Source organism: Salminus brasiliensis, chromosome 16 (genome assembly GCF_030463535.1).
Source record: "Salminus brasiliensis chromosome 16, fSalBra1.hap2, whole genome shotgun sequence".
Classification (NCBI taxonomy): Eukaryota; Metazoa; Chordata; class Actinopteri; order Characiformes; family Bryconidae; genus Salminus; species Salminus brasiliensis.
This window is the reverse complement of record NC_132893.1, coordinates 11,939,098-11,954,006: the sequence shown is the minus strand read 5'-3', so window position 1 is coordinate 11,954,006 and position 14,909 is coordinate 11,939,098.

Below are 14,909 nucleotides of genomic sequence, written 5' to 3'. Positions count from 1 at the left end.
CCTTGTTGTCTGCATCCAGCTTCAAAGTGAGCCACTTGTGTGGTCCTGCGAGCCTGTATGACAAAAAAAGATAGAGAATACATGTACAGAATCTGAATGATCACTTACCTGTTACACAGATGCATACGAACAGTCACCCACATACAGTTGCAGATCATCAGAACATCAGCCAGCCAAAAATTCCAGATGGAGATGCAGACAAACCACATACATTTGCAGTTGGCAAGTCCTTTGTTGTCTGCATCCAGCTTCAAAGTGAACCAGTCAAAGGGGTCCGTCGAACCTGTATGACAAGAAAAAAAGTCAATACAAGTATAGAAACTGAACGATCACTTACCTGTTACACAGCTGCATAGGAACAGTCACCCTCATACTGTTGCAGATCGACAGAAAGTCAGCCAGCCAGCCATAGTTGTAAACGGTGATGCAGATGCATAGAACCTTGTTAGACCAGCTTCAGAGAGGGATTCGATTATGTGGTTCTGCAAACCTGTATGACAAGAAAGAGAGTCAATACATGTATAGAGACTAAATGATCACTTACCTGTTACAAAGATGCATATGAACAGTCAGCCTCATATATTTGCAGATCATCAGAACTTCAACCAGCTTCAAAGTGAACCAGTCAAGGGGTCCGGCGAACCTGTATGACAAGAAAAGTCAATATATGTATAGAAACTAAATGATCACTTACATTTTACATAGATGCATACGAACAGTCAGCCTCTTACAGTTGCAGATCATCAGAATTTCAACCAGCTTCAAAGTGAACCAGTCAAGGGGTCCTGCGAACCTGTATGACAAGAAAAAAAGTCAATACATGTATAGAAACTGAATGATCACTTACGTGTTACAAACGTGTATGCGAATATTCAGCCTAATACAGTTGCAGATGGATGGAAAGCTAGCCAGCCAGCCATACTTTTAAACGAAGATGCAGATGTGCAGAACCTTGTAAGTCCACCTTCAGAAAGGGATTTGATCATGGGGTCCTGCGAACCTGTATGACAAGAAAGAGAGTCAATACATGTATAGAAACTGAATGATCACTTACCTGTTACACAGCTGCATACAAACAGTCAGCCTCATACAGCTGCAGATCATCAGAAAATCAACCAGCCAAAGCTCCAGATTGAAGCTGGATGCAAAAGACAAAATACATTTGCAGAAGGCAAGTCCCTTGTTGTCTGCATCCAGCTTCAAACTAAGCCAGTCGTGTGGTCCTGCGAACATGTATCACAAAAAAAGATGGAGAATCCATGTATAGAAACTGAATGATCACTTACCTGTTACACAGCTGCATACGAACAGTCACCCTCATACAGCTGCAGATCGTCAGAACATCAGCCAACCAAAGTTGACTGATCGTATGCAGCGTATAAAAAGATGGAGAATCCATGTATAGAAACTGAATGATCACTTACCTGTTACACAGCTGCATACGAACAGTCACCCTCATATAGCTGCAGATCGTCAGAACATCAGCCAACCAAAGTTCCAGATGGAGATGCAGACAACCACATACATTTGCAGTTGGCAAGTCCTTTGTTGTCTGCATCCAGCTTCAATGTGAAACAGTCAAAAGGTCCTGCGAACCTGTATGACAAGAAAAAAAGTCAATACATGTATAGAAACTGAATGATCACTTACCTGTTACACAGATGCATACGAAAATTCAGCCTCCTACAGTTGCAGATCATCAGAACTTCAACCAGCTACAAAGTGAACCAGTCAAGGGGTCCTGCAAACCTGTATGAAGAGAAAAAAAGTCAATACATGTATAGAAACTGAATGATCACTTACCTGTTACACAGATGCATACGAACAGTCATCCTCATACAGTTGCAGATCATCAGAACTACAGCCAGCTTCAAAGTGAACCAGTCAAAGGGGTCCGTCGAACCTGTATGACAAGAAAAAAAGTCAATACATGTATAGAAACTGAATGATCACTTACCTGTTACACAGCGGTATGCGAACAGTCAGCCTCGTACAGTTGCAGATCATCAGAACTTCAGCCAGCCAAAGATCAAGATGGAGATGCAGACAACCACATACATTTGCAGTCATTAAATCCCTTGTTTTCTGCATCCAGCTTCAAAGTGAGCCAGTCGTGTGGTCCTGCGAGCCTGTATGACAAAAAAAGATAGAGAATACATGTATAGAAACTGAATGATCACTTACCTGTTACACAGCTGTATGCGAACAGTCAGCCTAATACAGTTGCAGATGAATGGAAAGCCATCTAGCCAGCCACAGTTGTAAACAGTGAATCAGATGTATAGAACCTTGTTAGTCCACCTTCAGAGAGGGAGTCGATCATGGTGTCCTGCGAACCTGTATGACAAGAAAGAGAGTCAATACATGTATAGAAACTGAAAGATCACTTACCTGTTATAAAGATGCATACGAACAGTCAGCCTCATATATTTGCAGATCATCAGAACTTCAGCCAGCCAAAGTTCCAGATGGAGATGCAGACAACCACATTCATTTGCAGTCATCAAATCCCTTGTTGTCTGCATCCAGCTTCAAAGTGAACCAGTCAAGGGGTCCTGCGAACCTGTATGACAAAAAAGAGAGTCAATACATGTATAGAAACTGAATGACCACTTACCTGTTACAGAGCTGTATGCGAACAGTCAGCCTAATACAGTCGCAGATGGACGGAAACCCAACTAGCCAGCCATAGTTGTAAACAGTGAACCAGATGTATAGAACCTTGTTAGTCCCCCTTCAGAGAGGGAGTCGATCATGGTGTCCTGCGAACCTGTATGTCAAGAAAGAGACTCAATACATGTATACAAAATTGAATGATCACTTACTTGTTACAAAGCTGCATACGAACAGTCAGCCTCATACAGTTGCAGATCATCAGAACTTCAGCCAGCTTCAAAGTGAACCAGTCAAAGGGGTCCGTCGAACCTGTATGACAAGAAAAAAAGTCAATACAAGTATAGAAACTGAACGATCACTTACCTGTTACACAGCTGCATACGAACAGTCACCCTCATACTGTTGCAGATCGACAGAAAGTCAGCCAGCCAGCCATAGTTGTAAACGGTGATGCAGATGCATAGAACCTTGTTAGACCAGCTTCAGAGAGGGAGTCGATTATGTGTTTCTGCAAACCTGTATGACAAGAAAGAGAGTCAATACATGTATAGAAACTAAATGATCACTTACCTGTTACACAGATGCATACGAACAGTCAGCCTCCTACAGTTACAGATCATCAGATCTTCAGCCAGCTTCAAAGTGAACCAGTCAATGGGGACCGTCGAACCTGTATGACAAGAAAAAAAGTCAATACATGTTTAGAAACTGAATGATCACTTACGTGTTACAAACGTGTATGCGAATATTCAGCCTAATACAGTTGCAGATGGATGGAAAGCTAGCCAGCCAGCCATACTTTTAAACGAAGATGCAGATGTACAGAACCTTGTAAGTCCACCTTCAGAAAGGGATTTGATCATGGGGTCCTGCGAACCTGTATGACAAGAAAGAGAGTCAATACATGTATAGAAACTGAATGATCACTTACCTGTTACACAGCTGCATACAAACAGTCAGCCTCATACAGCTGCAGATCATCAGAAAATCAACCAGCCAAAGCTCCAGATTGAAGCTGGATACAAAAGACAAAATACATTTGCAGAAGGCAAGTCCCTTGTTGTCTGCATCCAGCTTCAAACTAAGCCAGTCGTGTGGTCCTGCGAACATGTATCACAAAAAAAGATGGAGAATCCATGTATAGAAACTGAATGATCACTTACCTGTTACACAGCTGCATACGAACAGTCACCCTCATACAGCTGCAGATCGTCAGAACATCAGCCAACCAAAGTTCCAGATGGAGATGCAGAAAACCACATACATTTGCAGAAGGCAAGTCCCTTGTTTTCTGCATCCATCGTCAAATTGAACCAGTCAAGGGGTCCTGCGAGCCTGTATGACAAAAGATAGAGAACACAGGTAAAGAAACTGAATGACCACTTATCTGTTACACAGATGCATACGAACAGTCAGCCTCCTACAGTTGCAGATCATCAGAACTTCAGCCAACCAAAGTTCCAGATGGAGATGCAGACAACCACATACATTTGCAGTTGGCAAGACCCTGTTATCTGCATCCAGCTTCAAAGTGAACCAGTCAAGGGGTACTGCGAACCTGTATGACAAGAAAAAAAGTCAATACATGTACAGAAACTGAATGATCACTTAAGTGTTACACAGGTGTATGCGATTATTCAGCCTAATACAGTTGCAGATGGATGGAAAGCTAGCCAGCCAGCCATACTTTTAAACGAAGATGCAGATGTGCAGAACCTTGTAAGTCCACCTTCAGAAAGGGATTTGATCATGGGGTCCTGCGAACCTGTATGACAAGAAAGAGAGTTAATACATGTATAGAAACTGAATGATCACTTACCTGTTATACAGCTGCATACGAACAGTCACCCTCATACAGTTGCAGAGGGACAGAATGTCAGCCAGGCAGCCGTAGTTGTAAATGGAGATGCAGATGTAAAGAACCTTGTTAGTCCACCTTCAGAAAGGGATTCGGGCATGGTGTCCTGCGAACCTGTATGACAAGAAAGAGAGTCAATACATATATAGAGACTGAATGATCACTTACCTGTTACACAGACGCATACGAACCGTCAGCCTTCTCCAGTTGCAGATCATCAGAACTTCAGCCAGCTTCAAAGTGAACCAGTCAAAGGGGTCAGGCGACCCTGTATGGCTAAAAAAGATAGAGAATACATGTACAGAAACTGAATGATCACTAACCTGTTACAAAGATGCATATGAACAGTCAGCCTCATATATTTACATATCATCAGAACTTCAACCAGCTTCAAAGTGAACCAGTCAAAGGGTCCGGCGAACCTGTATGACAAGAAAAGTCAATACATGTATAGAAACTAAATGATCACTTACCTGTTACACAGCTGCATACGAACAGTCATCCTCATACTATTGCAGATCGACAGAAAGTCAGACAGCCAGCCATAGTTGTAAACTGAGATGCAGATGCAAAGAACCTTGTTAATCACCTTCAGAAAGGGATTCGATCAGGGTGTCCTGCGAACCTGTATGACAAAAAAGAGAGTCAATACATGTATAGAAACTGAATGACCACTTACCAGTGACAGAGCTGTATGCGAACAGTCAGCCTAATACAGTCGCAGATGGACAGAAACCCAACTAGCCAGCCATAGTTGTAAACAGTGAACCAGATGTATAGAACCTTGTTAGTCCCCCTTCAGAGAGGGAGTCGATCATGGTGTCCTGCGAACCTGTATGTCAAGAAAGAGACTCAATACATGTATACAAAATTGAATGATCACTTGTTACAAAGCTGCATACGAACAGTCAGCCTCATACTGTTGCAGGTCCACCTTCAGAAAGGGATTCGGTCATGGTGTCCTGCAAACCTGTATGACAAAAAAGAAAGTCAATACATGTATAGAAACTGAATGATCACTTACCTGTTACACAGCTGCATACGAACAGTCAGCCTCATACAGTTGCAGATCATCAGAACTTCAGCCAGCCAAAGTTCCAGATTGAAGCTGGATGCAGACAACAAAATACATTTGCAGAAGGCAAGTCCCTTGTTGTCTGCATCCAGCTTCAAAGTGAACCAGTCAAAAGGTCCTGCGAACCTGTATGACAAGAAAAAAAGTCAGTACAAGTATAGAAACTGAACGATCACTTACCTGTTACACAGCTGCATACGAACAGTCACCCTCATACTGTTGCAGATCGACAGAAAGTCAGCCAGCCAGCCATAGTTGTAAACGGTGATGCAGATGCATAGAACCTTGTTAGACCAGCTTCAGAGAGGGAGTCGATTATGTGTTTCTGCAAACCTGTGTGACAAGAAAGAGAGTCAATACATGTATAGAGAGTAAATGATCACTTACCTGTTACAAAGATGCATATGAACAGTCAGCCTCATATATTTGCAGATCATCAGAACTTCAACCAGCTTCAAAGTGAACCAGTCAAGGGGTCCGGCGAACCTGTATGAGAAGAAAAGTCAATACATGTATAGAAACTAAATGATCACTTACATTTTACATAGATGCATACGAACAGTCAGCCTCCTACAGTTGCAGATCATCAGAATTTCAACCAGCTTCAAAGTAAACCAGTCAAGGGGTCCTGCGAACCTGTATGACAAGAAAAAAAGTCAATACATGTATAGAAACTGAATGATCACTTACCTGTTACAAAGATGCATATGAACAGTCATCCTCATACAGTTGCAGGTCCACCTTCAGAAAGGGATTCGGTCATGGTGTCCTGCAAACTTGTATGACAAAAAAGAAAGTCAATACATGTATAGAAACTGAATGATCACTTACCTGTTACACAGCTGCATACGAACAGTCAGCCTCATACAGTTGCAGATCATAAGAAAATCAGCCAGCCAAAGTTCCAGATTGAAGCTGGATGCAGACAACAAAATACATTTGCAGAAGGCAAGTCCCTTGTTGTCTGCATCCAGCTTCAAAGTGAACCAGTCAAAAGGTCCTGCGAACCTGCATGAAAAGAAAAAAAGTCAATACATGTATAGAAACTGAATGATCACTTACCTGTTACACAGCTGCATACAAACAGTCAGACTCCTAGAGTTGCAGATCATTAGAACTTCAGCCAGCTTCAAAGTGAACCAGTCAAAGGGGTCCGTCGAACCTGTATGACAAGAAAAAAAGTCAGTACAAGTATAGAAACTGAACGATCACTTACCTGTTACACAGCTGCATACGAACAGTCACCCTCATACTGTTGCAGATCGACAGAAAGTCAGCCAGCCAGCCATAGTTGTAAACGGTGATGCAGATGCATAGAACCTTGTTAGACCAGCTTCAGAGAGGGAGTCGATTATGTGGTTCTGCAAACCTGTATGACAAGAAAGAGAGTCAATACATGTATAGAGACTAAATGATCACTTACCTGTTACAAAGATGCATATAAACAGTCAGCCTCATATATTTGCAGATCATCAGAACTTCGACCAGCTTCAAAGTGAACCAGTCAAGGGGTCCTGCAAACCTGTATGACAAGAAAGAGAGTCAATACATGTATAAAGACTGAATGATGACTTACCTGTTACACAGACGCATACGAACCGTCAGCCTTCTCCAGTTGCAGATCATCAGAACTTCAGCCAGCTTCAAAGTGAACCAGTCAAAGGGGTCCGGCGAACCTGTATGGCAAAAAAAGATAGAAAATACATGTATAGCAACTGAATGATCACTTACCTGTTACACAGATGCATATGAACAGTCATCCTCATACAGTTGCAGATCATCAGAACTTCAGCCAGCCAAAATATCCAGATGGAGATGCAGACAACCACATACATTTGCAGTCGTCAAATTCCTTGTTGTCTGCATCCAGCTTCAAAGTGAACCAGTCAAGGGGTTCTGCGAACCTGTATGACAAGAGAAAAAGTCAATACATGTATAGAAACTAAATGATTACTTACCTGATACACAGATGCATACGAAAATTCAGCCTCCTACAGTTGCAGATCATCAGAACTTCAACCAGCTACAAAGTGAACCAGTCAAGGGGTCCTGCAAACCTGTATGAAGAGAAAGAAAGTCAATACATGTATAGAAACTGAACGATCACTTACCTGTTACACAGCTGCATACGAACAATCACCCTCATACTTTTGTAGATCGACAGAAAGTCAGCCAGCCAGACATAGTTGTAAACGGTGATGCAGATGCATAGAACCTTGTTAGACCAGCTTCAGAGAGGGAGTCGATTATGTGGTTCTGCAAACCTGTATGACAAGAAAAAAAGTCAATACATGTATAGAAACTGAATGATCACTTACCTGTTGCACAGATGCATACGAACAGTCATCCTCATACAGTTGCAGGTCCACCTTCAGAAAGGGATTCGGTCATGGTGTCCTGCAAACCTGTATGACAAAAAAGAAAGTCAATACATGAATAGAAACTGAATGATCACTTACCTGTTACACAGCTGCATACGAACAGTCAGCCTCATACAGTTGCAGATCATAAGAACATCAGCCAGCCAAAGTTCCAGATTGAAGCTGGATGCAGACAACAAAATACATTTGCAGAAGGCAAGTCCCTTGTTGTCTGCATCCAGCTTCAAAGTGAACCAGTCAAAAGGTCCTTCGAACCTGTATGAAAAGAAAAAAAATCAATACATGTATAGAAACTGAATGATCACTTACGTGTTACACAGGTGTATGCGATTAGTCAGTCTAATACAGTTGCAGATTGTAAGCACATCAGCCAGCCAAAAATTCCAGATGGAGATGCAGACAACCACATACATTTGCAGAAGGCAAGTCCCCTGTTGTCTGCATCCAGCTTCAAAGTGAGCCACTTGTGTGGTCCTGCGAGCCTGTATGACAAAAAAAGATAGAGAATACATGTACAGAATCTCAATGATCACTTACCTGTTACACAGATGCATACGAACAGTCACCCACATACAGTTGCAGATCATCAGAACATCAGCCAGCCAAAAATTCCAGATGGAGATGCAGACAACCACATACATTTGCAGTTGGCAAGTCCTTTGTTGTCTGCATCCAGCTTCAATGTGAAACAGTCAAAAGGTCCTGTGAACCTGTATGACAAAAAAAGATAGAGAATACATATATAGAAACTGAATAATCACTGTATGCGAACAGTCAGCCTCCTACAGTTGCAGATCATCAGAACTTCAGCCAGCCAAAGTTCCAGATGGTACAATTGCAGTCGTCAAATCCCTTGTTGTCTGCATCCAGCTTCAAAGTGAGCCAGTCATGTGGTCCTGCGAGCCTGTATGACAAAAAAAGATAGAGAATACATGTATAGAAACTGAATGATCACTTACCTGTTACACAGCTGTATGCGAACAGTCAGCCTCATACAGTTGCAGATGGACGGAAACCCAACTAGCCAGCCATAGTTGTAAACAGTGAATCAGATGTATAGAACCTTGTTAGTCCACCTTCAGAGAGGGAGTCGATCATGGTGTCCTGCGAACCTGTATGACAAGAAAGAGAGTCAATACATGTATAGAAACTGAAAGATCACTTAACTGTTATAAAGATGCATACGAACAGTCAGCCTCATACAGTTGATCAGCAGATCATCAGAACTTCAGCCAGCTTCAAAGTGAACCAGTCAAAGGGGTCCGTCGAACCTGTATGACAAGAAAAAAAGTCAATACAAGTATAGAAACTGAACGATCACTTACCTGTTACACAGCTGCATACGAACAGTCACCCTCATACTGTTGCAGATCGACAGAAAGTCAGCCAGCCAGCCATAGTTGTAAACGGTGATGCAGATGCATAGAACCTTGTTAGACCAGCTTCAGAGAGGGAGTCGATTATGTGTTTCTGCAAACCTGTATGACAAGAAAGAGAGTCAATACATGTATAGAGACTAAATGATCACTTACCTGTTACAAAGATGCATATGAACAGTCAGCCTCATATATTTGCAGATCATCAGAACTTCAACCAGCTTCAAAGTGAACCAGTCAAGGGGTCCGACGAACCTGTATGAAGAGAAAAGTCAATATATGTATAGAAACTAAATGATCACTTACATTTTACATAGATGCATACGAACAGTCAGCCTCCTACAGTTGCAGATCATCAGAATTTCAACCAGCTTCAAAGTGAACCAGTCAAGGGGTCCTGCGAACCTGTATGACAAGAAAAAAAGTCAATACATGTATAGAAACTGAATGATCACTTACCTGTTAGATGCATACGAACAGTCATCCTCATACAGTTGCAGGTCCACCTTCAGAAAGGGATTCGGTCATGGTGTCCTGCAAACCTGTATGACAAAAAAGAAAGTCAATACATGTATAGAAACTGAATGATCACTTACCTGTTACACAGCTGCATACGAACAGTCAGCCTCATACAGTTGCAGATCATAAGAAAATCAGCCAGCCAAAGTTCCAGATTGAAGCTGGATGCAGACAACAAAATACATTTGCAGAAGGCAAGTCCCTTGTTGTCTGCATCCAGCTTCAAAGTGAACCAGTCAAAAGGTCCTGCGAACCTGTATGACAAGAAAAAAAGTCAGTACAAGTATAGAAACTGAACGATCACTTACCTGTTACACAGCTGCATACGAACAGTCACCCTCATACTGTTGCAGATCGACAGAAAGTCAGCCAGCCAGCCATAGTTGTAAACGGTGATGCAGATGCATAGAACCTTGTTAGACCAGCTTCAGAGAGGGAGTCGATTATGTGTTTCTGCAAACCTGTGTGACAAGAAAGAGAGTCAATACATGTATAGAGAGTAAATGATCACTTACCTGTTACAAAGATGCATATGAACAGTCAGCCTCATATATTTGCAGATCATCAGAACTTCAACCAGCTTCAAAGTGAACCAGTCAAGGGGTCCGGCGAACCTGTATGAGAAGAAAAGTCAATACATGTATAGAAACTAAATGATCACTTACATTTTACATAGATGCATACGAACAGTCAGCCTCCTACAGTTGCAGATCATCAGAATTTCAACCAGCTTCAAAGTAAACCAGTCAAGGGGTCCTGCGAACCTGTATGACAAGAAAAAAAGTCAATACATGTATAGAAACTGAATGATCACTTACCTGTTACAAAGATGCATATGAACAGTCATCCTCATACAGTTGCAGGTCCACCTTCAGAAAGGGATTCAGTCATGGTGTCCTGCAAACTTGTATGACAAAAAAGAAAGTCAATACATGTATAGAAACTGAATGATCACTTACCTGTTACACAGCTGCATACGAACAGTCAGCCTCATACAGTTGCAGATCATAAGAAAATCAGCCAGCCAAAGTTCCAGATTGAAGCTGGATGCAGACAACAAAATACATTTGCAGAAGGCAAGTCCCTTGTTGTTTGCACCCAGCTTCAAAGTGAACCAGTCAAAAGGTCCTGCGAACCTGCATGAAAAGAAAAAAAGTCAATACATGTATAGAAACTGAATGATCACTTACCTGTTACACAGCTGCATACAAACAGTCAGACTCCTAGAGTTGCAGATCATTAGAACTTCAGCCAGCTTCAAAGTGAACCAGTCAAAGGGGTCCGTCGAACCTGTATGACAAGAAAAAAAGTCAGTACAAGTATAGAAACTGAACGATCACTTACCTGTTACACAGCTGCATACGAACAGTCACCCTCATACTGTTGCAGATCGACAGAAAGTCAGCCAGCCAGCCATAGTTGTAAACGGTGATGCAGATGCATAGAACCTTGTTAGACCAGCTTCAGAGAGGGAGTCGATTATGTGGTTCTGCAAACCTGTATGACAAGAAAGAGAGTCAATACATGTATAGAGACTAAATGATCACTTACCTGTTACAAAGATGCATATAAACAGTCAGCCTCATATATTTGCAGATCATCAGAACTTCGACCAGCTTCAAAGTGAACCAGTCAAGGGGTCCTGCAAACCTGTATGACAAGAAAGAGAGTCAATACATGTATAAAGACTGAATGATGACTTACCTGTTACACAGACGCATACGAACCGTCAGCCTTCTCCAGTTGCAGATCATCAGAACTTCAGCCAGCTTCAAAGTGAACCAGTCAAGGGGTCCGGCGAACCTGTATGGCAAAAAAAGATAGAAAATACATGTATAGCAACTGAATGATCACTTACCTGTTACACAGATGCATACGAACAGTCATCCTCATACAGTTGCAGATCATCAGAACTTCAGCCAGCCAAAATATCCAGATGGAGATGCAGACAACCACATACATTTGCAGTCGTCAAATTCCTTGTTGTCTGCATCCAGCTTCAAAGTGAACCAGTCAAGGGGTTCTGCGAACCTGTATGACAAGAGAAAAAGTCAATACATGTATAGAAACTAAATGATTACTTACCTGATACACAGATGCATACGAAAATTCAGCCTCCTACAGTTGCAGATCATCAGAACTTCAACCAGCTACAAAGTGAACCAGTCAAGGGGTCCTGCAAACCTGTATGAAGAGAAAGAAAGTCAATACATGTATAGAAACTGAACGATCACTTACCTGTTACACAGCTGCATACGAACAATCACCCTCATACTCTTGTAGATCGACAGAAAGTCAGCCAGCCAGACATAGTTGTAAACGGTGATGCAGATGCATAGAACCTTGTTAGACCAGCTTCAGAGAGGGAGTCGATTATGTGGTTCTGCAAACCTGTATGACAAGAAAAAAAGTCAATACATGTATAGAAACTGAATGATCACTTACCTGTTGCACAGATGCATACGAACAGTCATCCTCATACAGTTGCAGGTCCACCTTCAGAAAGGGATTCGGTCATGGTGTCCTGCAAACCTGTATGACAAAAAAGAAAGTCAATACATGAATAGAAACTGAATGATCACTTACCTGTTACACAGCTGCATACGAACAGTCAGCCTCATACAGTTGCAGATCATAAGAAAATCAGCCAGCCAAAGTTTCAGATTGAAGCTGGATGCAGAACACAAAATACATTTGCAGAAGGCAAGTCCCTTGTTGTCTGCATCCAGCTTCAAAGTGAACCAGTCAAAAGGTCCTGCGAACCTGTATGAAAAGAAAAAAAATCAATACATGTATAGAAACTGAATGATCACTTACGTGTTACACAGGTGTATGCGATTAGTCAGTCTAATACAGTTGCAGATTGTAAGCACATCAGCCAGCCAAAAATTCCAGATGGAGATGCAGACAACCACATACATTTGCAGAAGGCAAGTCCCCTGTTGTCTGCATCCAGCTTCAAAGTGAGCCACTTGTGAGGTCCTGCGAGCCTGTATGACAAAAAAAGATAGAGAATACATGTACAGAATCTCAATGATCACTTACCTGTTACACAGATGCATACGAACAGTCACCCACATACAGTTGCAGATCATCAGAACATCAGCCAGCCAAAAATTCCAGATGGAGATGCAGACAACCACATACATTTGCAGTTGGCAAGTCCTTTGTTGTCTGCATCCAGCTTCAATGTGAAACAGTCAAAAGGTCCTGTGAACCTGTATGACAAGAAAGAGAGTCAATACATGTATAGAGACTGAATGATCACTTACCTGTTGCACAGACGCATACGAACCATCAGCCTCCTCCAGTTGCAGATCATCAAAACTTAAGCCAGCTTCAAAGTGAACCAGTCAAAGGGGTCCGGCGAACCTGTATGACAAAAAAAGATAGAGAATACATGTATAGAAACTGAATGATCACTTACCTGTTACAAAAGAACATACGAACAGTCATCCTCATACAGTTGCAGATCATCAGAACTTCAGCCAGCCAAAGTTCCAGATGGACATGCAGACAACCACATACATTTGCAGTCGTCAAATTCCTTGTTGTCTGCATCCAGCTTCAAAGTGAACCAGTCAAGGGGTCCGGCGAACCTGTATGACAAGAAAAAAAGTCAATACATGTATAGAAACTAAATGATCACTTACCTGTTACACAGATGCATACGAAAATTCAGCCTCCTACAGTTGCAGATCATCAGAACTTCAACCAGCTACAAAGGGAACCAGTCAAGGGGTCCTGCAAACCTGTATGAAGAGAAAAAAAGTCAATACATGTATAGAAACTGAACGATCACTTGCCTGTTACACAGCTGCATACGAACAGTCACCCTCATACTGTTGCAGGTCCACCTTCAGAAAGGGATTCGGTCATGGTGTCCTGCAAACCTGTATGACAAAAAAGAAAGTCAATACATGTATAGAAACTGAATGATCACTTACCTGTTACACAGCTGCATACGAACAGTCAGCCTCATACAGTTGCAGATCATAAGAAAATCAGCCAGCCAAAGTTCCAGATTGAAGCTGGATGCAGACAACAAAATACATTTGCAGAAGGCAAGTCCCTTGTTGTCTGCATCCAGCTTCAAAGTGAACCAGTCAAGGGGTCCTGCAAACCTGTATGAAGAGAAAGAAAGTCAATACATGTATAGAAACTGAACGATCACTTACCTGTTACACAGCTGCATACGAACAATCACCCTCATACTTTTGTAGATCGACAGAAAGTCAGCCAGCCAGACATAGTTGTAAACGGTGATGCAGATGCATAGAACCTTGTTAGACCAGCTTCAGAGAGGGAGTCGATTATGTGGTTCTGCAAACCTGTATGACAAGAAAGAGAGTCAATACATGTATAGAGACTAAATGATCACTTACCTGTTACAAAGATGCATATGAACAGTCAGCCTCATATATTTGCAGATCATCAGAACTTCAACCAGCTTCAAAGTGAACCAGTCAAGGGGTCCGGTGAACCTGTATGAGAAGAAAAGTCAATACATGTATAGAAACTAAATGATCACTTACATTTTACATAGATGCATACGAACAGTCAGCCTCCTACAGTTGCAGATCATCAGAATTTCAACCAACTTCAAAGTGAACCAGTCAAGGGGTCCTGCGAACCTGTATGACAAGAAAAAAAGTCAATACATGTATAGAAACTGAATGATCACTTACCTGTTGCACAGATGCATACGAACAGTCATCCTCATACAGCTGCAGGTCCACCTTCAGAAAGGGATTCGGTCATGGTGTCCTGCAAACCTGTATGACAAAAAAGAAAGTCAATACATGTATAGAAACTGAATGATCACTTACCTGTTACACAGCTGCATACGAACAGTCAGCCTCATACAGTCGCAGATCATAAGAACATCAGCCAGCCAAAGTTCCAGATTGAAGCTGAATGCAGACAACAAAATACATTTGCAGAAGGCAAGTCCCTTGTTGTCTGCATCCAGCTTCAAAGTGAACCAGTCAAAAGGTCCTGCGAACCTGTATGAAAAGAAAAAAAATCAATACATGTATAGAAACTGAATGATCACTTACGTGTTACACAGGTGTATGCGATTA